This window comes from Rhinolophus sinicus, chromosome 4 (assembly GCF_057876585.1).
Source record: "Rhinolophus sinicus isolate RSI-liver-muscle chromosome 4, RSI-T2T, whole genome shotgun sequence".
NCBI classification, from domain to species: Eukaryota; Metazoa; Chordata; class Mammalia; order Chiroptera; family Rhinolophidae; genus Rhinolophus; species Rhinolophus sinicus.
The window spans coordinates 76,135,977-76,162,089 of NC_142504.1; the positions used below are offsets into that span (position 1 = coordinate 76,135,977).

General features: G+C 39.3%; 1 protein-coding gene across 7 annotated transcripts in view; it reads left to right on the plus strand.

The window, feature by feature from the left end:
- Nucleotides 1–26,113, plus strand: part of GREB1L (GREB1 like retinoic acid receptor coactivator) — a 257,946-nt gene that overhangs the window by 36,942 nt on the left and 194,891 nt on the right. Inside the window, exon 1 of one of the 7 annotated variants that reach the window (XM_074340249.2) lies at nucleotides 19,069–19,087. The exons of the other annotated variants lie outside the window; for them this stretch is intronic. The gene's annotated coding sequence lies outside the window, so the exon portion shown is untranslated. Of the gene's footprint in view, nucleotides 1–19,068; nucleotides 19,088–26,113 lie in introns of those variants that run through there. 7 annotated transcript variants of the gene reach the window in all.

Below are 26,113 nucleotides of genomic sequence, written 5' to 3' on the forward strand. Positions count from 1 at the left end.
AACTTTTTCACGCAGCCTTTTCAGCACTTCCAAATAGTCAACTTGGTTAACTGTTTGTCCAGTTGGTACAAATTCATCATGAATAATCCCTCTGATATCAAAAAAGGTTAGCAACATCATTGCAACAAGTTCACGAACTTAATTGTCAGAACTCATATAGCTTTTTCATTTTTTATTATTTACTTAGGAGAATTTCCTAGAAAACCTATTCCTCTTGATCTTAAACGAACATAAAATAACTTGAGAGCAAAACAAATTGGCTTTTACGTAATTCTCTTTTAATGTAATTCAGAAGATTTCATATTTGGGGAGCCTGTCATTTGTAACTATTACCTTTTTAGTCGTTTTACATTTTGGCTTCTGATATTTTACTGAACATACTTTATTTTTAAATCAGATATAATGATTTGATGAAGTAAAGAAAGGCAGGAATTCTGTGGGGGAAAAAAAACAACCTAGATATTGTTTTCTCTTGCAGAAAGGCCATAGCAACCTCGCAGTGTTTTTACCGCACTTGAATTTTCCAGATGGAGGTATAGTTCCCACCTTCGGTTGGGCAGCCTCAAATTTCTAATGACTGTTTATCATAAATAATTGTCTGTATTGACATGTGTCATCACTGATTTGTAGCTGTGCTTTACTGGATACATGCTGACAAATCTTTGAAACCAAAAACTTAGCTAAGCGTTTTTAAATTAGTATTAATGGATTAGCACATGGCCAAGTGGGAAAGTGACTGTTTATTCTGGAGAGGAGTCCAGGAATTCTCAGCATCCAGGAAGTATACTTCACCCTTGACACAAACAGGTACTCAGGTAACTGGAGGCAGGGAGTCAGAGGGTTTTGTCCTTCTGAAATGATCAGCTACCCACAGCCTGAATTAACTTTTTAGGACACCATGCTCAGTGAACAAGTTAGATGATAGGCTTTCAGGAAGCCCTAGGTCAAGTTGGTTCCTGAGAAGCAACACATGCTTCCTGCAACCTTTCCTGCACTTCCCTCTGTGCTATAAAAAGGGCATGACAACCGAGACCTTGTCACCAAAACTTTAAAAGGTACTTTTTAAAGATTGTCCACCTTTTAATGTTACCTTCCTTCCTTGACAAGTCCTTCCTTTTCTCTCCCCTCTTCTGTCCCTGGGTGACCAGGAAAACTTGCCATTCGGAGCAGGGAGCACCAATTTCCTACTCCTTTGTGTGTGTGATACCTGTCAGCCTTTCACCTCCTAAGTGACTCAAGGGTCTGTTTTTACAAATAGCTTTATTGAGGTATAATTCACATACCATAACATTCACTCATTCAAAATGTACAATACAGTGGTTTTTAGTATATCCACAGAGTTGTGCAATGTCACCACAGTCAATTTTAGAATATTTCATCACCCAAAGAAAGAAAACCATACCCATTAGTAGTTCCTCCCCCATTTTCTCCCAAATCCTTCAGCCCTAAGCAATCACTAGTCTACTTCCTATCACTATAAAAAATTCACCTAGTCTAGACATTTCATATTTTCATTTCATGTTTTCAAGGTTCATCCATGTCGTAGCATGCATCATTAGTTCATTCCTTTTTATATACAAATACTATTATCTTGTATGGATATACCACATTTTTCTTATCCTTTAGTTCATGGACATTTGGATCATTTCATCTTTTTGGCTACTATAAGTAATGCTTAATGCTGCTATGAACATTCATGTGCAAATTTTCGAGTGGATGTATATTTTCATTTCTCTAGGACTGGATTTGCTGGATCATGTGCTAACTCTACATTTAACATTTTAAGGAACTGCCAAGCTATTTTCCAAAGTGACTGTACCACTTTAGGTTTCCATCAGCAATGTATGAGGATTGAAATTTCTCCAACACTTGTTATTTTCTGTCTTTTTTATTTTAGTCGTCCTAGTGGATATGAAATAGTATCTCATGGTGGTTTTGATTTGCATCTCCATAATGACTAAAGACGTTGAACACTTTTTCATGTGCTGTTTGGCTATTTTTATGTCTTCTTTGGAGAAATGTCTGTTTAAATTCTTTCCCGTTTTTTTATTGGGTTATCATTTTATTGTTGAGTTGTAAGGATTCTCTTTTTTTTTTTTTTTGAGAAAGAAATTATTTTATTATTTTTTAAAAATATTTTTTGTTGGGGAATATTGGGGAACAGTGTGTTTCTCCAGGGCCCATTGTCCTTCAATCTAGTTGTGGAGGGCAGAGCTCAGCTCCAAGCCCAGTCACCATTTTCAATTTTAGTTGCAGGGGGCACAACCCCTCATCCCATGTGGGAATTGAATCGACCACCTTGTTGTTGAAACCTCGTGCTCTAACCAACTGAGCCATCTGGCCGCCCCTTGGAAGCTCAGTGGCAGCTCGTTGTCTTCAGTCTAGTTGTGGAGGGCGCAGCTCACTGGCCCATGTGGGAATCGAACTGGCAACCCTGTTGTTCAGAGCTCACACTCTAACCAACTGAGCCATCCAGCTGCCCAGATTTTATTTTTTTACACTTTATTTTGACACTCAATATTATTTTATATTAATTTCAGGTGTACAGCATAGTGGTTAGACATTTATATAATTTAAGAAGTGATCCTCCTCATTAGTCTAATACCTACCTGGCACTATACATAGCTATTACCATATCGTTGACTATTCTCTATGGTTTACTTTACATCCCCATGACTATTTTGTAACTACCAATTTGTATTTATTAATCGCTTCACTTTTTCACCCTGCCCTCTAACCCCCCCCCATCTATCACCCCAATAAATCTAGTACCCATCTGACACCATACATAGTTATTACAATATTATTGACTATATTCCTTATGCTATACCCTACATCCCCATGACTACCGTGTAACAACCAATTTGTACTTGTTAATCCCTTTCCCTTTTTTCTCACCACCAACCCTCCTTCTGTCTGGCAACCATCAAAGTGTTCTTTGTATCTGTGAGTGTGTTTCTGTTTTGTTTGTTTGTTTATTTTGTTCTTCAGATTCCACATATAAGTGAAATCACATCGCATCCGTCTTTCTCTGTCTGACATACTCCACTCAGCATAATACCCTCCAGGTCCATCCATGCTGCTGCAGATGGCAAGAACCCATTCCCTTCCCTGGCCAAGTAATATTCCATTGTATATATACTCATGTGTATATCACATACTCTTTATCCATTCATCCATCGATGGACACCCAGGCTGCCTCTTGGCCATTATAAATAATGCTGCAATGAACATTGGATGCATTCATCACCTCAAAGTAGCATTTTGGATTTCTTTGGATAAATACCCAGAAGTGGGATTATTGGGTTCTTCTTTGCCTCTTGGTATAGCCTGTATTTTAAAGTCTATTTTTTCTGGCATAAGTATTGCTACCATAGCTTTTTGTTTGTTTGTTTGCTTGTTTCCATTTTCAGGAAATATCTTTTTCAGTCTGTGTGTGCCTTTCAATCTGAAGTGCATCTCTTGTAGGCAGCATATGTAAGGGTCTTGTTTTCTTATCCACTTAGCCAACCTATCTTTTGATTGGAGCATTTAATCCATTTATATTTAAAGTAATTGTTGAGAGATATGTAGTTATTGCCATTTTATGATTTATAGTTTTGATTTTTTTCATCTTAAGTCCTTCTACGATTCCTTGTAATACTGGTTTGGTGGTGAGGAACTCCTTTAACTTTTTCTTGTCTGGGAAGCACTTTTTCCATCCTTTGATTCTAAATGATAGCTTTGCTGGGTAGAGTAATCTTGGCTGTAGGTCCTTTCTTTTCATCACTTTGACTATTTCCTGCCCATCCCTTCTGGACTGCAAAGTTTCTGAGAAATCAGCTGACAGTCTTATAGGGGCTCCCTTGTAGGTAACCAACTGCTTTTCTCTCGCAGCTTTTAAGATTCCCTCTTTGTCTTTAATCTTTGGCATTTTAATTTTGATGTGTCTCGGTGTGGGTCTCTTTGGGTTCATCTTGTTTGGGTCTCTCTGTGCTGTCTGGGCTTGAATGTCTATTTCCTTTGCCAGTTAGGGAAGTTTTCTGTCATTATTTTTGCAAACAAGTTTTCAATTCCTTCCTCTCTCTCTTCTTCTGGTACCCATATGACAAAAATGTTGGTATACTTGATGTTGTCCCAGAGGCCCCTTAAACTATCCTCCTTTATTTGTATTCTTTTTTTCTTTTTGCTGTCTAATTGGGTGTTTTATGCTTCCTGATCTTCTCAATTGCTGATTTGATCCTCTGCTTCCTCCAATCTACTGTTAATTCCCTCTAAAGTATTCCTCACTTCAGTTATTGTATTGTTTATTTCTGACTGATTGTTTTTTAATGTTTTCTATCTCCATTTTTGTGTTTCCTGTCTCTTTGTTGAAGTTCTCCCTGAGATCATTGAGCATCCTATAACCAGTGTTTTGAACTCTGCTTCTGGTAGGTTGCTTGTCTCCATTTTATTTAGTTCTTTTTCTGGAGCTTTGTTCTGTTCTTTCATTTGGGACATATTTCTTTGTCTCCCTGTTTTGACTGCCTCCCTGTGTTTGTATCTATGTATTAGGTAGGGCTGCTATGCCTCCCAGTCTTAGTAGAGTGGTCTTATGTAGTAGGTGTCCTGTGGGACCCAGTGGTGCAGTATCCCTGGTCTCCAGAGCTGGGTGCTCCAGGTATTTCCCTTGTGTCAGTTGTGTGTGTGCTCTTGTAGTTGAGCCTTGGTTGTTGTTTGTACATCAGTGGGAGGGATTGACCCTCAGGCTGATTGGTTGTGAGGACTACAGTGGAGGAGCTGTTGTGCAGGGTCTGACCCTACAGAGCAGGGTTCGCTTTAGCAGGGCTCTGGTGCCTGCCCAGTCTGCTCTTGGGGTGTTTCATCCTTGGAGGCGGCTGGGTGATGCTCTGGCTTGGTCCAAAGCTGGCCACTGGGCGTGTAGTCCTGGGGTGCCATGGGAGGGGACCCATTGCAGGCCAAGTTTAGCCACAGCCTGTGCCCTACCTGGGGCCACTTGATATGAACCACAAAGCAATCTGCAGATGGCTGCCACCTGCACTGGGCTTGGAGGTGCCTCAAGAGCCAGTCTGCAAACTGAGGCCAGCTGTTGGTAGTGCCAGGCTTAGGACTATTCAGCCAGAGGTACAGGACACACCAAAGCCAGATACTGCTTGTTTGAGCTTTGTGCACCTTTGAGAGATTTTGGGAAAGTCCTCAGCCTGAGCTAAGATAGGTTGTTGGTATGGAAAAGACACTGGAAGTGGCTGGGGTGGGTGGGGGGTGAAATTTGGGTGGGGCAGGGTCTCGGAGAATCACTAGGGTGGGGTAGACCAAAGGTGATAGTCACTTTGATGGAGACTCAGATATAGCATCTGCCTATGTCTGCATCCTGGGAAGGGGTAGGACTCAACAAGGAAATAATGGCTTCTGCCAGCTCCTCCATCAGGGTGAAAGCTGCCCCTTTAGCCTGTGTCCCAAAGCCAGACAACTCAGTTCCTCCCTGTATATCCCTGGTGCCTTTTGAGCTGCTGCTCTGGTGCTGCAGCTCAGACTGAGTGAGTCCTTCAGTGAGAAAGTCCATGCAAGGGTCCTTTAAGGAGGAGTGGCTGGGACTGTAGCTGCCCTCCAGCTTACTCAGCCACAATTTCTGCTGGTTTTCACAACCAGGAGTTATGGGAACTTCTCTCACTGTCACTGGAACCCTGGGCTGGGGAGCCTAGTGTGAGGATGGGATGCCTCGCTTCTCCGCAGGGGGCTCCCACAGCTGAAATACCCCTCCCGATTTTTAGTGGTCACATGTGGGTGTGGACCAGCCCATTCAGTGTCTCTGTCCTTCCTACCAGTCTTGAGGTGGCTACTTCTGTATTTGCATAGTTGCAGGGATTTGGTTCAGCTAGACTTCAGGAGATGCTCAATGATAGTTTTCTGTAGTTTACTTGTAATTGATGTGGTCCTGAGAGGAGGTGAGCACAGCATCAACGTACTCAGCTGTCTTTACTGGAAATCTTTACATATTCTAGATACAAGGCTTTTACCACATATATGATTTACAAATGTTTTCTCCTGTTCTGTGGACTTTCTTGATATTGTCCTTTGAGGCATAAATGTTTTTAATTTTGATGATGTCCAGTTTATATGATTTTTTATTTTATCATGTGTGCTTTTGGTGTCATGACTAAGAAACCATTGCCTAATACAAATCACAGAGTTTTACACTTATATGTTCCCATAAGAGTTTTATGGTTTCAGCTCTTACATTTAGGTCAATGGTCCATTTTGAGTTCGTTTTTATGTATAGTATAAGGCAGGGGTCCAATTTAGTTCTTTGCATGTGGATTTTTTAGTTGTTTTAGCACCATTTACTGAAAAGATTCTTCTTTCCCAATTGAATTATCTAGGCACCCTTATCAAAAATCAATTGACCATAAAGGTAAGGTTTTTTTCTCTTGGACCCTCAATTGTATTCCATTGACCTCTAGACCTCTATGTCTATTTTTATGCCAGTAGCACACAATTGTGATTACTGCAGCTTTGGATTAAGTTTTGAAATTGGAAGCGTGAATCCTCTAACTTTGTGGTTTTTTTTTTTGAAGATTGTTTTGGCTCTTTTTGGTCCCTTAGTTTCTATATGGATTTTAGGATCAGTGCATCAATTTCTGCTAAATATCCAGCTGGGGTTTTGATAGGGACAGCATTGAACTTATAGATCTCAAGGCCTGGTTTTGTGTGATTGATTTGGGCACCAAAATGGCATCTTACAAATCTGCCTTTCTTAGTCTTCTTCCAGACGGTGTAGTTATCACTGCCCTTAGTCCTGAAAGAATAGGAGAAACCTATTCATATAAATGTTAGTGATTAAATATGTTTTTCTCAGCATCAATTTCCTCTTATATAAAATGATATTGATATGTGTATTCATGTCATAAGGTGTGAAGATTAAATGAGACAATCCACGGGAAACACCCAGCTAGCGCTCAATAAATGTTATCCATTGTAATAACAATTATACTCCAAGGCCTCTGTGCATCTAGGTTGATTCTCCAAGCCCTCCATGCATTGGCTTCATCTCCCAGTACTCTCTCAGGTATGACCTGCACTCCAGGAAAACTTGCATCATTTGGTTCTCAAAAGCCCATGTTCTTCCAATTGCATTGACAGATATTTGCTAGGTTAAAACATAAAAAATAAGAGGAATATTCACCTAGTGAAAAGGACATTTTCTATTAAGACAACTGTAATGGAAAAAAGTATCATTTCTAGGCTCCTAGGGAATGGAGGGTGAAGAAACAGCTGTTGGAATATTTCTTTTTTTGGGAATATTTTTTTTTAAATCTTTTTAAGATTCAGTTTCCTTTACAGGTTGGGATGCTCACGAATTGCAGTCAGTCAGGAGCTAACAGATAAGGAAAACTTGGGAGGTCTGCTGAGATGAAGTGTTAGGTAGAGTTTAGGTGTGTAGTTTCATTTTATTGTGACCTAACTGTCCACATGTTCTTCAGCTTGCAGGAAAAGTCCCCTCCTTTTAATACCCAACTAAGTCTGTGACCCAGTGCAGTCCCCTCCCAAGTGTCTGATAATTCCTAGGTGATGCTTACATGTTCTCTTCTGGCTTGTCACCTCTCACTCTGGAATATCCCTTTGGACTTCTGCACTCTGATCAACCTAAAGAAGTTGATGTTTATATTTTATAACTAAAGAACCTTGTTAACCTTATAAATGAGTAGACTGTGCTTTTCCTAATGTTGGAAAAGTGATTTCTTACATTCACTGTTTGAGTTAACAACCACAAAATACAATCCGGTGGTGAGGAAATGGATTTTCTTAGCAGTTTACAACTTTTACAAATGATATAATAGTTTTTGAAACAGTTGCCATAGACTGTGAGGAGGATGTATGGGCAACAAACTGTGTGTGTGTGTGTGTGTGTGTGTGTGTGTGTGTGTGTGTAACTAATCACATGCTCATATCTTCATTCTCCATCTCATCCTATTAGCTGTCCATCCTCTTAAGCTTCCCTCAAGTGCACCTGATCCCATAAAACCTGACCAGACTCTCCCAGTTAGATGTGAGATCATCTTCTTTGAACTTCTATATAAACAGAGATTTAGAAATCTCTCACAATGCCTACTGGATATCACTTTGTATAACAGTTACTTGTGTACTTATATTATTCCCCTTCTAGGTTGTAAGCTCCTAGAGTCCCGGCACTGGGTATTATTAATCTTGGTATATCCTCACCTCCTCATATAATTCTTTGAACATAATTGTTTAAACACTGTTTAAACACCCACTATTTTAAATTAAATTTCTGGATCAAGATAGGAGGTACTTGGCCAGCCACCCACTTTAATAATTGGCCAATTTTGTGCACCTTACTGGGTTAGCTCATCAAGCTGATGGGCTGGAAAAACACACTGTTCCTCAATTAAAAAAAAAAAAAAAAAAGAATCTGCAACAGCTTACTGTACCTGGCTCTGTACCCAGGCACTGGGGTTTATAATTTACATAGAAGGCACTGGTAAAAGTCATCTTACAGATAAGGAGATAGTGTTAATGAATCTATACTGCTGATAAAAGAACAAATCAGCTAGAACTTCCTCATAATGTCCTCAGTGTTCACTTATTTAAATATTTTATTTTGATACTTGATACTTTTAGCACATTTGCCTGAAGTTAATGTCTAACTAAAGAATCTTATTAAAAGAGTGAGTGAACATGTAGAGAATGCCTTGAAAGGGGCCCCAAATGGATTAACTTTATATTAAATTCTATGCCATAGTAAATTGTTACATAGTATGTGATAGATGACTACGTTTGCTCCTGAGATAGAGCAGGCTCTTTCCAGCTTAGTGTTGCCCTCAGTGGTCAGGACACCTTAAACCCTCCATTGTGGGTAGGAGAGACTAGCTGTGCTCTAGGAGCCTTGGAACATAGCACTCAATAGCGCAGGACAGAACAGTACAGCAGTGTGCTTCTCAAACTGTCCATGGTGAAGCACTAGTTTTTCTTCCCAGTTTGGGGGAGACTAATAATTTGTAAAATACAAGAAGGAAAATCCAAATTTAAAAGACGTACAAAATATAATCCCCAATTTTTAAATATTAGATTCAACAAACTAAAATTACTTTGTCAAATTGTTGTGCTGTACTTCTCTGATGAGGAACCATCTTTGGTCCATGAACCACACTTTGAGCAGCACTGCTTTAGAGGGTGGCCTGTCCTGATATGCCCACACAAGGGCTTGGGTCACCTATCCCTGGAGTTGATTAGGAGATCTGTTTGACTAGAATGAATTCTCAGGGGTAATGGGAGGAGATGCTTGTGTCTTGAGGCGAGACCAGGCCAAAAATTGATCTTATTTTTCATTCTGTAGAGTGGAAAGACTTGAGCAGGAAGGAGGAGTTGAGCAGGAAGTAATTTGAGCAGGAAGTAGTGTAGTTGAAATGGTACCTTTGGAATTAATTTTCATGTTGAAGATTGATTGTAGGAGTAAAACGAAACAGTGAAACTTTCAAGAAAGAAGACAAGTGAGTTCAGGCAAAAGATGGACAGTAGATACCTAGTCAAATCTTAAGCTGTGGAATTGAAAATGGAATGTGAGCAGAAATATTTACTGAGCCCCTATTATGTACTAAATAGAGTACTAAACACTTTACATACATGCTCTCCCACTTAATCTTTATAACAATCCTGTGTGGTGGGATTAACCTCATTTTTTCAGATGAGGAAACAGGCTCCAAGTTGAATAACTTGCCCCAAAGTTTCGTGATTTTCAGATGGGTGAAGTTTGTAACCCAGAACTCAGATTTATTAGACTCTTAAATGAGTGTCTAAATATAGCAGTTTAGGCAAATCTTGCTTAGTACTTTGGGCCATGGATTTGAGAATTATCACTGTTCTTGGATATTAGATAGCCTGTTAACCATGTTTCTCAGCCCTCCAACTGCTTTTTGTCTAAATTTTTTAGAGATTTGGCCTTGAATAAAAGAGATGAAAGGGTTTAACAGGAAACCGTTCAGGGGTTGTGGTCCTGGTTGGAGCAAGGTAATCCCATGAAGTGGATTAAACCTTGGGGGGATACTAACTGGGCCAGAGATTCTCAATTCCAACTTTTAAGTGGCATTTTATAAATCTAATTCTAATCATATTATTCTTCAATGTCTCCATTGCATATGATAAAGTATTTTATCTAGGTTGTTTTAAGTCCTTTTGGTGCCATGGTTTTCCAAATGAGCTGACCCTCTAAAAAATTAATTATATGAAACGTTTTTTAGTGTGAATTTTTTTATTTGTTTCAGAACTAGAAAAGAAATTGTATAGAGCATGTAATTAGTCATACATGCTATTTTTTTCCCACACCAGAATTTAGAACAAGAATTTATACACATTGTTCTAAAGAGCTGCACACTCCAAGCAGTATTGACACTTTGTAAATGTTAAATAGTAACACCTCCAGGAGGGGAAGTCTTTTGTTAAAATGATGTACAATGTTCATTGCCATTTGAAATACATACCCAAATATTTGTAATTGTCTGTTATCATACATTGAGATTCAACTCTCTCATGTGTTTTTCATTGAAATTACCTATTTTCTTATGTATTACTGAAAATGAGTTTTAATTTAAACCACAGACTGAATATTTTTGTTTCCTGCAGCAGCCAAATATCTTTTGCCTTACTCCTACCTTTAACAAGAGAAACATTGCCCTTGAATATATTTCTGTATCAAGCATGAGAGTCAAAAGTTCTCATTTTTTTAATTTGGGTAGTTATTGTTCAAGTGAAGTGGAGGAAAAGTCTGAAACAGGTTTTAGCAGCCTTGTGATAACAGGAAAAGAATATCAAAATCAACTGAAACCTATCTGCATGAAATGTTAAAAATTATTTTAATTTATTAAAAGTCAGTTTAATATTTTTGTACCTGCCTTCCTTTCTTATTTCCTTCCTTCCTTCCTTCCTCCCTTCCTTCCTTCTTCCTTCCCTCCTTTATTTATTTTTGGTGCATAAGACATTTTGTGTTGTGTTAGCTGAAAATAGTCCATAAGGATTTTTCTCCAGATAAACAAGAAGACTATCCAGAAAAAAAAAAAGCTTGGTCTTCATTCCCGTTGGGGGAAATGGGTGTATGTCTGTCTGTGGACGGAGTTTCTATGGGTCCCTCATTTCTACAGTGAATGTGTTTGTGCCACTGCAGGGCAGGGGCCACTGAACCAAGTAACCACTCCTCTGAGCTCACCAGTCAGCATGCATAGTAAGGACTGGTGGCGAGCTCAGCTTTGAAAAATGCCAAAGGGGTTATTTCTTCCTTTTCAACATTAAATAAAAATGAAAAGGCTGCTTTTCTTTCTTTTTTATTTTTTTAAATTAAAGTTTGTTGGGGTGACAATTGTTAGCAAAGTTACATAGATTTCAGGTGTACAATTCTGTAATACCTCAAAAATATATCACATTGTGGGTTCACCACCCAGTGTCAGTTCTCTTTCCATCACCATATATTTGATCCAAGGTTGCTTTTCATATTAATTGAATATTATTGTTTTCATAGTTTGTCTCTGAGCATACATCTAAGAGATTTTTGAGAAATGAGCTAAAAACATCTCTTTTGTCTAAGGCTAAGAGCTTTTGTATATGTTCAATTTTTTTAGATAAACTCTGAGGACATGTGGGAAGTTATGTTTAAGAAAAGCAGATCTCCTCTACTTCTCTGGCATTCTCTGCCTGACATTTAACCTGTTCTTGACTTTAGCAGAAAGAATTACATTATAAAATAGAACTTTGGGTAGTATTTAAGAGGCTGTTTTTTGACCTGTAAATGTACATGAACAATAATAAGTGCTATGCAGTTGTTTTTTTCAACAGTTAAAAATAGCTGGTGGATACAGAAATGTTCTGTTTAACTTCGTAATAGATACTTTAGGAGATTGATAAAGCATAATGCCAATAAGGTAATGATGAAATGTCTACTTCAAGACATTGGTATACTCATAGATAACATTTGAGGCAATGCTTTATGTTTATAAAGTGATTTCCTTTAAGTTATTCCTCATAGCAGCTCATGTGAGGTAGTTCAAATGAGGAAACAAACTCAGCCTACACGTAACAGAGCAATGACAGCCATGTCAAGCACGTTCTGATTACACAGAACACACACACCCATGTGCTATGTGTCCCAATCCTGGAGTAATGAGGATGGTGAGGGCCATGTGGTAGCATGAGAACCATAAGTCTGAACTATACCAGAAGAGAGACGAACTTCACACATAGAAGGCACTCACTCCCATCTCTTTCGTCATTCTCCCTCTTTCAGGGGCCAGTGGCCATGGGCACCTTTCTTCCCAGACTTCCTCCCATTCCCGACTCCATACCTGGTAGGGGGGTGAGGGACAGCCCCTGATTTAAGCTTGCCTTCATTTTAGAAATTACTAATTTTATCATTTAGTGTGTGAGTCACCATAATTGATCTGTGTAGACTTAGCTTAGGGTGATCTCTTCTTGATGGAGAAATTAAAACAAGTGGCGTAGAAGTTTGTAAGACCACCATGCTTTCTTTGCCTTTCTTGTTCACTCTCCCAGGGCCAAGGATAAGAAGACGAAGACTGTACATCACACCCTTCAGTTAAAGATCGAGCTACTCAGCTGTATGTTAAGGGGACTCTGATTAACTGAAAGGAAACACTGACAGCCATCTCTCTTTTCTTTTGTTTCCCTGAAGCACAACAGTAAAGATTTCCCAAAGGGGAGCTCCAGTAAAATATGCTTTTTAGTCTTGTCCTTAATATACATACCTATTTGAATAGAATGTAAATTACCATTTTGCTGATACTGGCTTAAATAATTATTTTGTGCAGGTTGGTTCCAGTCTTGCCTTTGATTTAGCATAGAAAGGGGAATAATCCATGTTTATCCAGATGATAAAAATACAGTCACTGTGATAACCTGGATTATTTTCTGCTTTATCTAGACCATCATCATAATTGAATATACTGTCCATGGGTGATAGTTGGAGGTGGTATGCCATTACCATAGCAACAGGATACTCACCCGCCTCAGCATTAGGAAGGCATGGCGGTTTACCCGTTGACAATGCATAGTGTTTGTAGAAAATGCAAAGTCCTCTATCAGAGCTCGTTTATTCAGAACCAGCAACTCACTGGCTACAGTGACTGAAACAGACGGGTTGTGAGCGTTTACTGCTGACTTACTGCCCTGTGTTTGTGATGCTGCTACCTGGCTTCTGGGAAATGGAGACAGTAGAGTGGGCTTTGGCCTTGGAGTTTTTCTTTGGAAAATATAATAACATGAACACGTGGTTTCCTAGCCTACTTCTTCATTTAACTACCAAGTGGATCATTTTAATTACCTTCCAGGTGTAGCCGGAAAAGAGTGTGAAAGCTTCAAGTGCATGCTAATTGTAGTACCATGTTGCTTTCAAGGATAAAGAAAAATTGGGGGGCCTTTATTTTTTGTATAGGTTGCTTGTACAGTGGTACCTTGGTTTTCTAACGTAATCCATTCCGGAAGACCGCTCGAGTTCTGCAACATTCGAAAACCGAGGCGCGGTTTGGTTTCCCCATAGAAAATAATGCAAATGGATTAATCCGTCCCAGACCTTTAAAATCAACCCCTAAAACTGCAAAATTTAGCATGAATTTTACTGTCTAATGGTACCACAGATCCATAAAATTTACGGCGTTCATAAACCGAAACGTTCATCAATGGAGACGTTAGAAAACCGAGGTATTTTGTATGAAATGGATGAGTCATTTTTTAGTGTTTAAAGCACTAAGTTTGTTTTATCTTGACATCACAATACCATCTAATGTAGATGTTGTTACTTAAAAAATCTATAGTTTATGTAAGTGCTTACCTAATTCCTAACTACCGGGCAGGTGGCTCCATTTCCCTTTTTGAAGTCATAATTTGAATTATAAATAAATAAATAAACAAACAAACAAACAAACAAACGTCTATTTAAAGTAGAACGTCTCAAGTTGATGGTGAAACTTTACTGTAGGCTCAAGGCGTATACTGCTTAGCAGACCTGTATAAGCGACATTATTAGCTATTGTTTATGTAAAGAGTCTTTCCCTTTCAAAAGTGGTTTATAGTGAGCAATATTTGTCCTGCTGTAGGACATTTTTTCCTGCCAAGCAATTTATTCTCTAAAAAGACACTTTTTTTTTTTTAAATCATTTCACTGATGTAAGTAACTCAAAGCGATTTCTGGGCCAGTATTCTTCAGCCAGGTGGTTACACGTCACAATCTGGCCCTGTTTCCTCTCCTCTCCCACCTCCCGGGCTGTGCCCTAGCTATACTGAGGACTTGCCCCATTGTTCCTGAAACCCAAGCATTCTCACATCTGAGTGACTTTGCTCATGCTGTCCCCTCTGCTGACCTGAAATGTGTTCTCTGCCCCTGCTCTCACTGATCTGTTTGTCTGAGGAGGGCCTGGCTCAGTTCAGCTCTAGTGTTACCTCTGTGGTGAAGCCTTCTCTGACTCACTGTTACCCCCATGTTAGGGACATTGGGAGCATTTCCCTGTTGGGCACATATCTGTTTCACCACTACAGAATAAGTCCTTTTTCTCTTTTGTGTTCCCAACACCTGCTACAGTACCTGGTACTCAATGTATGTTGGGTGAATGAATACAGGGTGAGAGACAGCCCATATAGTTTTTGTTCTTTTTTATTCCTTTATACTGCTAAAGGAGGGAGGGAGGAGCCCATGTTATTTGAAGATACTGTGACATGATGACTTTGCATTAAACAACATGCTGAAATTGTGAATCAGCCAAACTTGGACAAAACTGGGAAGTAGGTGAAGTAGCTGGTTCCCTAGGCTTCTCTTATAAGGCTGAATTCATGCATTTCACTGGGGACGAAAACCTTCAAGAAAGAGAATACATTAAGTATAGACTACTTTGGGGGGTAAGGGGTGGATTGTCGAAACTCTGGGGGCCCTGAAACCACTGCCATCTGCCATGGGTATAGGTTTCTCTATGTAATCATACCAAAAGGCTAGAAGTTCGTTAAGAATAATAGAACCCACACTGTGAAGTAAGAATCACTGGTCTCCATAGTGTACTCTGAATATTTCTATAACATGAGCTCTGAATATACAGCATGGATTTGGATGTTACTTACAGTTTCCTCTCCTCCGAGAGGCTGGCCCTGCCCTCACCGAGTGGCCAGGGGACATTCTCCGCCATGATCTGTGACTGTTCTTGGGGTCCCACATTGCGACCCACATGTCTCCTGTGTGGGGATGTCTGCCCCTTGCTTGAGAGTCCTAATGACAAGTTGTTAAAAAGTAGAAAAGTCCTGGTTTTTTACTGATTCGCTTGCTCAGAGCACGCTCAAATGCCATTCCCCCACACTGGATTTCCAGAGAAGGCTGTCCTTCCCACTAAATGCTTTGTCCCATGTTGGTTGTCCACCTCATTGGTTAATGGGGCTGCCATTCTGTGCCTCTTTCTTTTCAGTGGTCTCTTGGTTAGATGCTGTCTTGCTTTGTGAGATGAATGTGCTTTGTGCACTGTGGCAATAGGAGGGGTGTGTTAAGCCGTTTCTGAACGAGGAGTCATTTTCTACTTGTAATTACAGTTGAAGGTGGATCCTCCATTGCATAGAATCATATGTCCTGTTTGGCAGCATTAGAGCTGCTCCAGTACCAGCAGCTCCTGGGCATCTCTGTTTAACCCTTCTATGCCCAACAGCGTCTTGGGAAATGTATTTTTGGTAGCTGGAGACAAGCTGACAAGTGAAGCTATATCTGTACATTGTTTTTTAACTATAGAACAACATTTGAAGAGTTAACTTATTTGCCAAGGCAGTTTTATGGTGAAATTTCAAGACACAGAACTGATGGACTTTAGGGAAAACGGTAGAAACAACAGAATGAGAAGGAAACAAACTAGGGATCACTATGAATAAACACAAGATAGAATGATTTACTTGGGAAATTTTGTTAAGTGCTACTGGGATCAATTAAGTAACTCTATCCAAAGTAGTTTAATGAGCTTCCTGCAAGAGGCTGTTTTCCTTCGAGGCTGTTTTCCTTCGATGGGAGTACAGAAGACTGTATTCCCAGTCAAAGGCAGAAACTTAGTTCTTTTTTAATTAAGATATAATTTACTCACCATAAAATTCACCCTTTTAAAGTATACAGTTCAGTAGTTGTTCATATATTCCCAAGGTTGGGCAACCATCATCACTGTATAATTCCAGAACATTTTCATCACCCCCAAAAGAAACCCCACACCCATGAGCAAGCAGTCTCCATTCCCGTCCCCCCACCAGCCTCTGGCAACCGCTAATATCCTCTGTGTCTATGGAGTTGCCCATTCTGGACATTTCATATAAGTGGAGTTATGCAGTATGTAGCCTTTTGTGGCTGGCTTCTTTCACTTAGCATAATATTTTCAAGGTCCCTCCATGTTGGAACATGTATCGGTACTTCATTCCTTTTTGTGACTGAATTGAGAAACATGGTTCTGGATAAAAAATCAGATGAGCAAAAGACATTCTCTTCCTTCCTGCTATGGAAAATTTTATGGAGTGAAATGAATGCCATTACAAGATAGTTCCTGAAGTTTGGTCACAGGGAAAGATTGTGGGAACATGACTATAACCATAGTTAGGTTTATTAACTTGACACAGCAAAGGAGAGAGCACAGCAGGGGGCCTGTGGGACATCTAGCAAGACAGGGGTCGTTTTGTAGGATTTGGACTTGTGCTGAGTGATTTGAAGGAGGCACTGAGGGAGAGGCGGCCGACACTGGACTGGGTGGCAGCATGAAGCAGGGCTAATAATTGGGTATCTCAGCAATCTTTGTTCAGGATAGGGGGGCACAGAGACAGGCTGAGGAGTCATTGGGAAGAAAGCAGGATTCACAAAAAGAGTAATTTTGCAACTCTGGTTCGGCCTTGAGGGAAAGAAATGCTTCCTGTTGGCCATGCTGTTGGCCTCGCCTGAGTCTGTTAGACACCACAGCGCTGATTTCCACCTTCCCACATGACAGGGCTATGCTCTGCTTCTGAGATTAAGGAGCAAGTAGACTTGGCGAACCTAGGCAAGTAACACACACCCCAAGTACCAAACAGAACTAACTATTCACACATTGTAGTGATATCCCTTACCGTAAAGCCTTAATGGTCTACTAGCAGAATAACTATAAATTATCAGAAGACGGAGTGGGACTTCTCAACTCGCTCATATGATTAAGCACCCTCTGTTCATTGCCTGCCTTCTCACGGCCTTCATGCTAGTGTTTTGCCTATATTTTCTCTTGTAGGCTTTTTGGTATGTATATAAACTGTTTACACAATTTTAATTATTAAAGTATATATTTCATATTCCATTGAATATGCAAATGACTTTTGCCAGAGGTTGGATTATAATCTTGATCTTTTCATGCAACATATTCTTGGATTTATTTTTAGTTTTTCTTTCTTATAGGTTTAAACATTAATCAATAATTTATCGTTTCTCATTCAGCCAAAAGAGGATGTGTAAACATGCCTGTATTTGTGGATATCGTCATTCATTTACAGACTCACGACAGTGTGTGTGAGGCTCTAGGAATGAACAAGACATGGTCCCCGCCCAAGAGGTGGAACAGTGCCGTTCAGGAGAATATTCTGAATGATGGCAGTATTCTGTGTGGTCCAATACAGCAGTCATAGCCACGTGTGCCTCTTGAGCACTTAACATGTGGCTCATGGGATTGAGGAAATGAATTTTAACTTATTTTTAATTCATTTAAATATTAATAGTGGCACATGAGGCAAATGGCTGTCATGTTGGACAGCATGGCTCTGGAAGTTCACAAAGAGAAAGAAACACAATTCAGTGTGTGAGGTGTAATGTACTCTAATACAGGTCCCTATAAAGTACTCTAGAAGTTTAGGAGACAGCCTCTGGTGGTAAAGGTGACAAAGAAAACACCCAGAGGAGAGGAGGTAGCATGGAAGTGAGACTTAAAAACAGAATAAGAGGAGGAGGGGAGGAAGTTGAGAGGGTTCATTCCAGGAAAAAGTCATAGTATGCAGAAGCACTGAAGTATTAAAAACATGAATGCAAGTTCAGGAAAAGGTGTGTGTCTTGGTAGGGTAACAGGGTAGGTTACTGTAATATGACCACTATATGACATGGCTCTTATGGTAAAGGCCTAACTGAATAGATTAAAAACAGAATTAATGTGTTTAGCATTTACTATGTGGTATACATTGTTTGAGGAGCTGCTACAATTATCATTTAAAATAGATACATAAATTGTCATTATGATCCCCATTTCTCAGAGAGAAAACTGAGGCCTAGAAAGAATTTGCCCAAGGACACAGAGTATGTGGCAAGAGCTAGAATTTTAATCCAGACCTATTTGACTTCAGAAGCCAATCTCTTCATCTATGACTCTGCATCTCCTGATTTAAATTTTTCTCAGTTTGGAATTGTGCTTGATTTCCCTAGGTGTCTTCCATGCTTTGTTCTGACCACTGGAAGTCTTTTACTAGGTTTTTTTTTCTTTTTCTTTTCTGATTTCCCATTAAAAATGTTTTCTGGCTGAGACTGATATTATAAGATAGTCTTGTCTGTTAATTCAGCATTTCATGAATTCAGGTTTTGAAAACGGCTATATTGACAGTTTCCCTTCTTTTGCTGTTTATTTATGGTACTAGGTACCTTTTATACTCTAAAATGGAGAGGTTAGGGATTTAGTTAAATTGGGGTACCCAGTCCAATCATTCCCCAATTTGAATGGGCCCCTGTGACCATCATGCCCAGAGAGTTCTTGCTTCTGTGTGGTGGGGAATGGCTTGTTATTTGAGCCTCTCCATCGTTTACCCTAAAGGTCATGACCCTGGGCTCCGACTTCTTTCTTCCTTTTTGACCTTTCCTAAGAGCCGATCTTGGTGACTGGATAGGGCTTTGCTTTTCTCAGTTGAGAGGAAGCAGATCTCTGCACCTGTCTGACAGGCATGGTCAAGTCCTGAAAATACCCCTCCTGCCTGAGAAAGTACTTGTGCTCTATGAGGATGTTTCGTTGCTTTTCTTTTCAGACTCTAAAGAACTCGCTGCTGTTATTTGCGGCATTTCCATAAATGTCCATCTCGGGATCATAACAAGGTACTTGTAACATTTGTACGTACTTCCTAGGCCTTGAGAGTATGAAGCGTGATACACAGTACCTGCTTCCAGGGGCACCCCCTCCACTGCTAACGGCGGGCAGAGTCAGGCATGGGGCAGGGTAGCGGAGGGTCGGAGGATGCAGCCAGTGCTAGGACTGGAGCCGTCTGCACAGGAGGAGGACGGGTGTGAGGCCTGACCAGGGGCAGGACTGAGCTGAGCAGCGAAGGGGCAGTGGATGCGCGGAACACTGCCCAGGGAAAGGCACCGGGTAGAGGGAATAGGGAGAGAACGGTTTGGCTGAAGTAGAAAATGCAACTTTGGCTGCACAGTCAAGTCACTTAGGGAGCTTTAACCACAAGACCCCTAAAGATTCTGAGTGAACTGAGGTAGAGCCGGGGTATCCAGGCCTTTAAGTTTCCCAGGTGACTGTAATGCACAGCCATGGTTGAGAACCGTTGCAATAGAGTCTCCTTGCTCAGAGTGTGGACCTCTGACCAGCAGAGCCGGCCTCACCTGGGAGCTTGTTAGAAATGCTGAATCTCAAAAATCAGAATTTGCCTTTTCACAAAAATCCCAGGTGACCCGTATGCACAGTAAAATTTGATAAGCACTGCAGAAGAGAAAACAAATAAACATGAGAAATATGGTTGAAGAGGGCAGATTACCTAACCAGCGCTTTCTAGCCCTTGTGCTGGGCTAGGAATGAATTACAGGTGGGCAGTGGTATTGCTCCCCCCTCAGGCCATTAGGGATGCTGTTTCTGTACTTGTCCTCAGGAAGTCTCCTCTGGTTGTCTGTACCTGCTCCACAAATATTCTCGCGTTTTCTCTGGGTGCTTTGAGGAAGCACAAGCTAGCGTTGGACTGCACTTTGTCAGTAGCGGAGATCCCCTGAAGATTTTTGACCAAAATGTGTTTTGCAGACCACGCTGTGGTCGAGGAAGATTGTCTTGACAGAGGCATATAGGATGGACTGGGTGGGGGTGTTCTAGGGTCTGTAAGCCATGGTAAAGGACAGTTGCAGTAATTCACACACAAGGTGAGGGAGACTAAGAGTAAACAGCATGGTCATGCTTCAGGGTCTGGATGATACTTAAATACCCATCCCCAAAGCTTCAGGGCGAAGCTTGGAAGGAATTACAAAAGATTCCTTTGTACCTTTTTGGAGACACCTTGAACCTTTTTGTTTTGTTTCAGTTTATCCTTCTGTGGCATTCTCTCAAAGAGTCAGGGTAGTTCTGATGATTAAAATCTACTTGGCATAAATAAGGTCATAAACCTTCAGCCCTCACTCTGCAGGCTCTCCTAGTTCTTGGTGGGTGGGATCATCTGACTTGAGGGTTATTAGAGGTTTCAAAGGAGAAAGGAAAACAATGATGGTCATCATTTGGTGAATAGGCAGGGAGAATTTCAGGAAACAGAGAGGTTAAAAGTCCAAGTATGAAAGGCTTGCTGTTGCGGGGAACTCCGAACAATGCATTCTAGTTGGGACAACACTTATAGGGGAACCTGTATGTTCCAGGAGATTATTGTGTTTTGAAAAAGAAAGTTGAAATTAGTGGTATGCTAAATTGCTTATTCTTCAAGGCCAAGCTTAAGTTATCCCCTTCCCTCGTCACCCCAATTCAGTTTGTCTTTTCTTTCTCTGTTTCCTAAAATTCTCTTTAATGAGTCATTGAGCATTTTTTTAGTCCTATTTGAAACAGCAAGTATTTTTTTAGACCTATTTGAAAAGTTCTATGGCATATACCTATTTTCTAATAACTCACTTAAGGTTTATTTTATTTTTCTTATTAATGAAATAGAATATAAGTTCCTTGAGTACATGGACCATCTCTAGTTCTTTGTCTCACCTGGGAATTTGTGACTTTATGAAATAGCTGTTTTCAGGGGTGCTCATAATTGAATGAAAACAATTAAAAGTAATTTGTCATATACTTTTTTGTTTTCCAAGTTTGTTGATGTTTCTTCTGGGAAAAAAATGGAGGGGCAAAGGGAAGGCTGAATGAAGGGTCTTCAAAAATATAGTAAAAATATAGTGTGTAGTTCAAATTACATTCTATAGTTAAAAATTAAGCCAAAACAACACTGTCAGATAAATATTAGAATCTTCTTGTGTTTTCAGTGATGCATTTCAAAATTCAGTGATTAATTTTTTAAAAAATTATAGAACTATAATTTCTGTTTTCCTAATCTTACTATACGGTATTTTCCTTAGTTGCTTTTCTCATCTTGCCATTTGGGTTTCTTCTTCCTTTTTCTTTCTGTTTGTAAGCAATGCCATTTGTTAGAGGAAGGTAACTCCTGGCCATGTTTGTAGTCAAGAGTGTTACTAGTCATCTGGCTGTGACCCACTAACGCATTTAAACTGTTAGATAGTATTTTATGGGAAATATATTGAATTTGAACACTTTAACAATTTTACTTAGTTTCAAATCATGACATGCTATTTTCATGCCTTTTCTTGGAATCAAGAAACCTCGAGTTTGCCCAAATCCCAAAGGCATATTTATATTTTGAAACTTGGGACACTGAAAAATGGTTCGTGTCACCTAAATGTTGGGGGGAAGTGGGGAATTTCAAAAATTGTAGTCTGTCATTATGGTAAAAGAAATGTGTCTTACATATAGAAAACCAGCGAGGCTTGACCTGAAAGAGTGAAACTTTTCTACCAAGATTAAATTTTAAAAGAATTCCTTAATGAATCAATCAGTAGTTTGTAGTCTTAAAGAATTTTTTATGGTCTCATAATGAACATTTATAACAGAACAAAAATAACCCATTTCCTAACATTAGACTCTGTGCCTACAGGAGTCATAAAACTTGTTAATGCAGATGAGGCTGCCTTCTGTTGTGTGATGCTAATAGGAAATGGATCATTGCAGTTTATGGGGCACTTAGCCATTTTGGTTCATGATAAATGACGGACTTCAAGTGACATTCTTTTACTGATTTCCCGCTATTCATCACCTGAAAGAATGGAGCCCAAACATGAAGTTGATTTTGAAGTTGTCGAGAGCGTCACTGTAGTGTAAATCCATCATAAGCCAATGTTTTAATTGATGTAGGAATAAACTGTATGGATGAAAACACTCATAAACGTTTTATGCTCTCATTTTCTTCTGTTTAAAAGCCAGTTTTGTAACTTTTATCCTGCTCTAACTTGTGTTGTCTCTTCCCCTTCCCCTTCCCCTCCCCCTCTCCAAACATTCTCTTGTTTTGAAAACTCCTTAGATTTTATCTTTACAGATGCTTTTATGTAATTACATTGTTTTGTTCTATAAAATCAGCCCCAAATAAGCAGAAAGAATGGAGCATATTTTCAACTGGTATGTCTATCCACATGCCAAGCATTATACAAAACCAGTATGGAAAACTCCTTTCACTGCTGCTATTATCCTATTTTCTCCTTTCTCATCATCTCATCATATTTTCTTGAAATACTACCTCTTAGCACCCCCCCCCACCCCCAGAGCTTGCACCACTCCTGAGTAGGGAGGAAGCAGGCTGCCTATTTGAATAAAGTCATGTTATCCTAGAATTAGGCTCCTGCTCTTAGAAAATGATTCACCAGTTTATTTTCAGGGAGGTCCTCCTGGCACTGTAAGGGTTACACAAGACCTGGTCATTCCTAATACATGCCTACGGGAAGTTTGAGCCTTTCCTGTGTTGTCTCCACGTTTGGAATGTAGGGCCTGTGTTTTTGGTGTGTTTTTTGTTTTGCTTTAAATTAAAGTTTATTGTGGTGACAATTGTTAGTAAAGTTACATAGATTTCAGGTGTACAATTCTGTAATACATCATCTATATCTCACATTGTGTGTTCACCACCCAGTGCCAGTTCTCTTTCCATCACCATATATTAGACCCTGTTTACCCTCTTCTAGAGCCCCCTCCCCCCTTACCCTCTGGTAACCCCTAAACTATTGTCTATGTATATGAGTTTTTGTTCCTTCATTTCTTTGTCTTGTTCTTTTGTTTTTTTTCAGTTTTATATACCATATATCAGTGAAATCATATGGTTCTCTACTTTTTCTGTCTGACTTATTTTGCTTAGCATTATAATCTCAAGATCCATCCATGTTGTCACAAATGGTACTATTTCATCTTTTCTTACCGCCGAATAGTATTCCACTGTGTATATATACCACAACTTCTTTATCCATTCATCTATCGAAGGACATTTTGGTTGTTTCCATGTCTTGGCCACCGTAAATAAAGCTGCAATGAACATTGGAGCACACATGTCTTTATAAATAAATGTTTTCAGATTTTTGGGGTAGATACCCAGGAGAGGGATTGTTGGGTCATATGGCAATTCTATTCGTAATTCTTTGAGGAACCTCCACACTGCCTTCCATAACGGCTGCACCAGTCTGCATTCCCACCAACAGTGTATGAGGGTTCCTTTTTCTCCACAGCCTCTCCAACACTTGTTACTATTTGTCTTGTTGATGATAGCCATTCTGACTGGGGTGATGTGATATCTTATTGTGGTTTTTATTCGCGTTTCTCTGATGATTAGTGATGTTGAGCATTTTTTCATATGTCTATTGGCCATTTGTATGTTCTCTTTGGAGAAATGTCTCTTCAGGTCTTCTGCCCATTTTTCAATTGGGTTGTTTGTTTTTCCGTTGTTGAGTTGCATGAGTTCTTTGTATATTTTGGATCTTAGCCCCTTATGGAGGCACTGTTTGCAAAAATCTTCTCCCATTCAGTTGGTTGCATCTTTATTTTGCCGATGGTTTCTTTTGCTGTGTAGATTTTTAGTTTGATATAGTCCCGTTCATTTATTTTAGCTTTTACTTCCCTTGCCTTTGGAGTCAAATTCATAAAATGCTCTTTAACCCAAGGTCCATAAGTTTAGTACCTATGTTTTCTTCTATGCAATTTATTGTTTCAGGTTTTATGCTTAAGTCTTTGATCCATTTTGAATTAATTTTGTTACATAGTGACAGATAGCAGTCCAGTTTCATTCTTTTGCACGTGGCTATCCAATTCTGCCAGCACCATTTATTGAAGAGGCTGTCTTTTCTCCATTGTATACTTTTTGCTTCTTTGTCAAAAATTATCTGTCCATATTTATGTGGTTTTATTTCTGGGTTCTCAATTCTATTCCATTGGTCTGTGTGTCTGTTTTCTGCCAATACCATACTGGTTTGATTATTGTTGCCCTGTAGTACAAGTTGAAGTCAGGGAGTGTGATACCTCCAGCATTGTTCCTTTTTCTTAGGATTGCTTTGGCCATTCAGGGTCTTTTGTGGTTCGGTACAAATCTGATGGTTTTTTGTTCTATTTCTTTAAAAAATACCAATGAGATTTTGATGGGGATTGCATTACATCTGTTTATTGCTTTGGGTAATATGGCCATTTTAACTATGTTGATTCTTCTAATCCATGAGCATGGAATGTCTTTCCATTTCTTTGTGTCTTCTTCAGTTTCTTTTAAAAATGTCTTATAGTTTTCAGCATATAGGTGTTTCACGTCCTTGGTTAAGTTTATTCCTAGGTATTTTATTCTTTTTGTTGCAATTGCAAAAGTAATTGGGTTCTTAAATTTCTTTTTCTGAGATAAAGAAATTGTTAGTATATAGGAATGCAATGGACTTTTGTACGTTGACTTTGTAGCCAGCAACTTTACTGTATTCAGTTATTATTTCTAATAGCTTTTTGGTGGAGTCTTTAGGGTTTTCTATATATAGTATCATGTCATCTGCAAAGAGTGACAATTTAACTTCTTCATTCCCAATTTGGATGCCTTTTATTTATTTCTCTTGCCTGATTGCTCTGGCGAGGACTTCCAACACTATGTTGAAAAGCAGACGTGACAGGGGACAGCCCTGTTGTGTTCCTGGACATAGACCAAAGGGCTTCAGTTTTTCACCGTTAATTATGATATTAGCTGAGGGTTTGTCATATCTGGCCTTTATTATGGTAAGATATTTTCCTTCTATACCTATTTTATTAAGTGTTTTCATTATAAATGGATGTTGTATCTTGTCAAACACTTTTTCTGCATCAATTGATATAATCATATGATTTTTTTGTCCTTTATTTTGTTTATGTGGTGTATCACATTGATGGATTTGTGTATGTTGAACCATCCTTGTGCCCCTGGGATGAACCCCACTTGGTCGTGATGAATAATCTTTTTAATGCATTGTTGCATTCGATTTGGTAGAATTTTGTTTAGGACTTTTGCATCTGTATTCATCAGAGATATTGGTCTGTAGTCTTCTTTTTTGTGTGTTATCCTTACCAGGTTTTGGTATCAGGGTAATGTTGGCCTCATAAAATGAGTTAAGGAGTATTGTCTCTTCTTCAATTTTTTTGGAAGAGTTTAAGTAGGATTGGTATTAGATCCTCTTTGAAGGTTTGGCAGAATTCACTAGTGAAGCCATCTGGTCCCAGACCTTTGCTTTTGGGAAGGTTTTGGATGACTGATTCAACTTCCTTACTGGTGATCGGTCTATTTAGATTTTCCATTTTTTGTGATTCAGCCTAGGAAGGCGATGTGTTTCTAAGAACTTACCCATTTATTCAAGGTTATTGAATTTGGTGGCATATAGTCCTTTATAGTATTCTTTGATGATCCTTTGTATTTCTGTGGCATCCGTGATAACTTCCCTTCTTTCATTACTGATTTTATTAGTGTCTTTTCTCTTTTTATCTTAGTGAGTCTAGCCAAGGGTTTGTCAATTTTGTTAATCTTTTCAAAGAAGCAGTTCTTTGTCACATTAATTTTTTCTATTGTCTTTTTGTTCTCTATTTAGTTCTGCTCTGATTTTTATTATTTCCTTTCTTCTGCTGACCTTGGGTTTCATTTGTTCTTCTTTTTCTAGTTCTTTAAGGTGTAACTTGAGGTTACTTATCTGGAATTTTTCTTGATTCTTGAGAAAGGCCTGTAGTGGTATAAATTTCCCTCTTAAAACTGATTTCGCTGCATCCCAAAAATTTTGGTAGCATGTGTTTTCATTGTCATTTGTTTCTATGTATCTTTTGATCTCTTCTCTTATTTCTTCTTT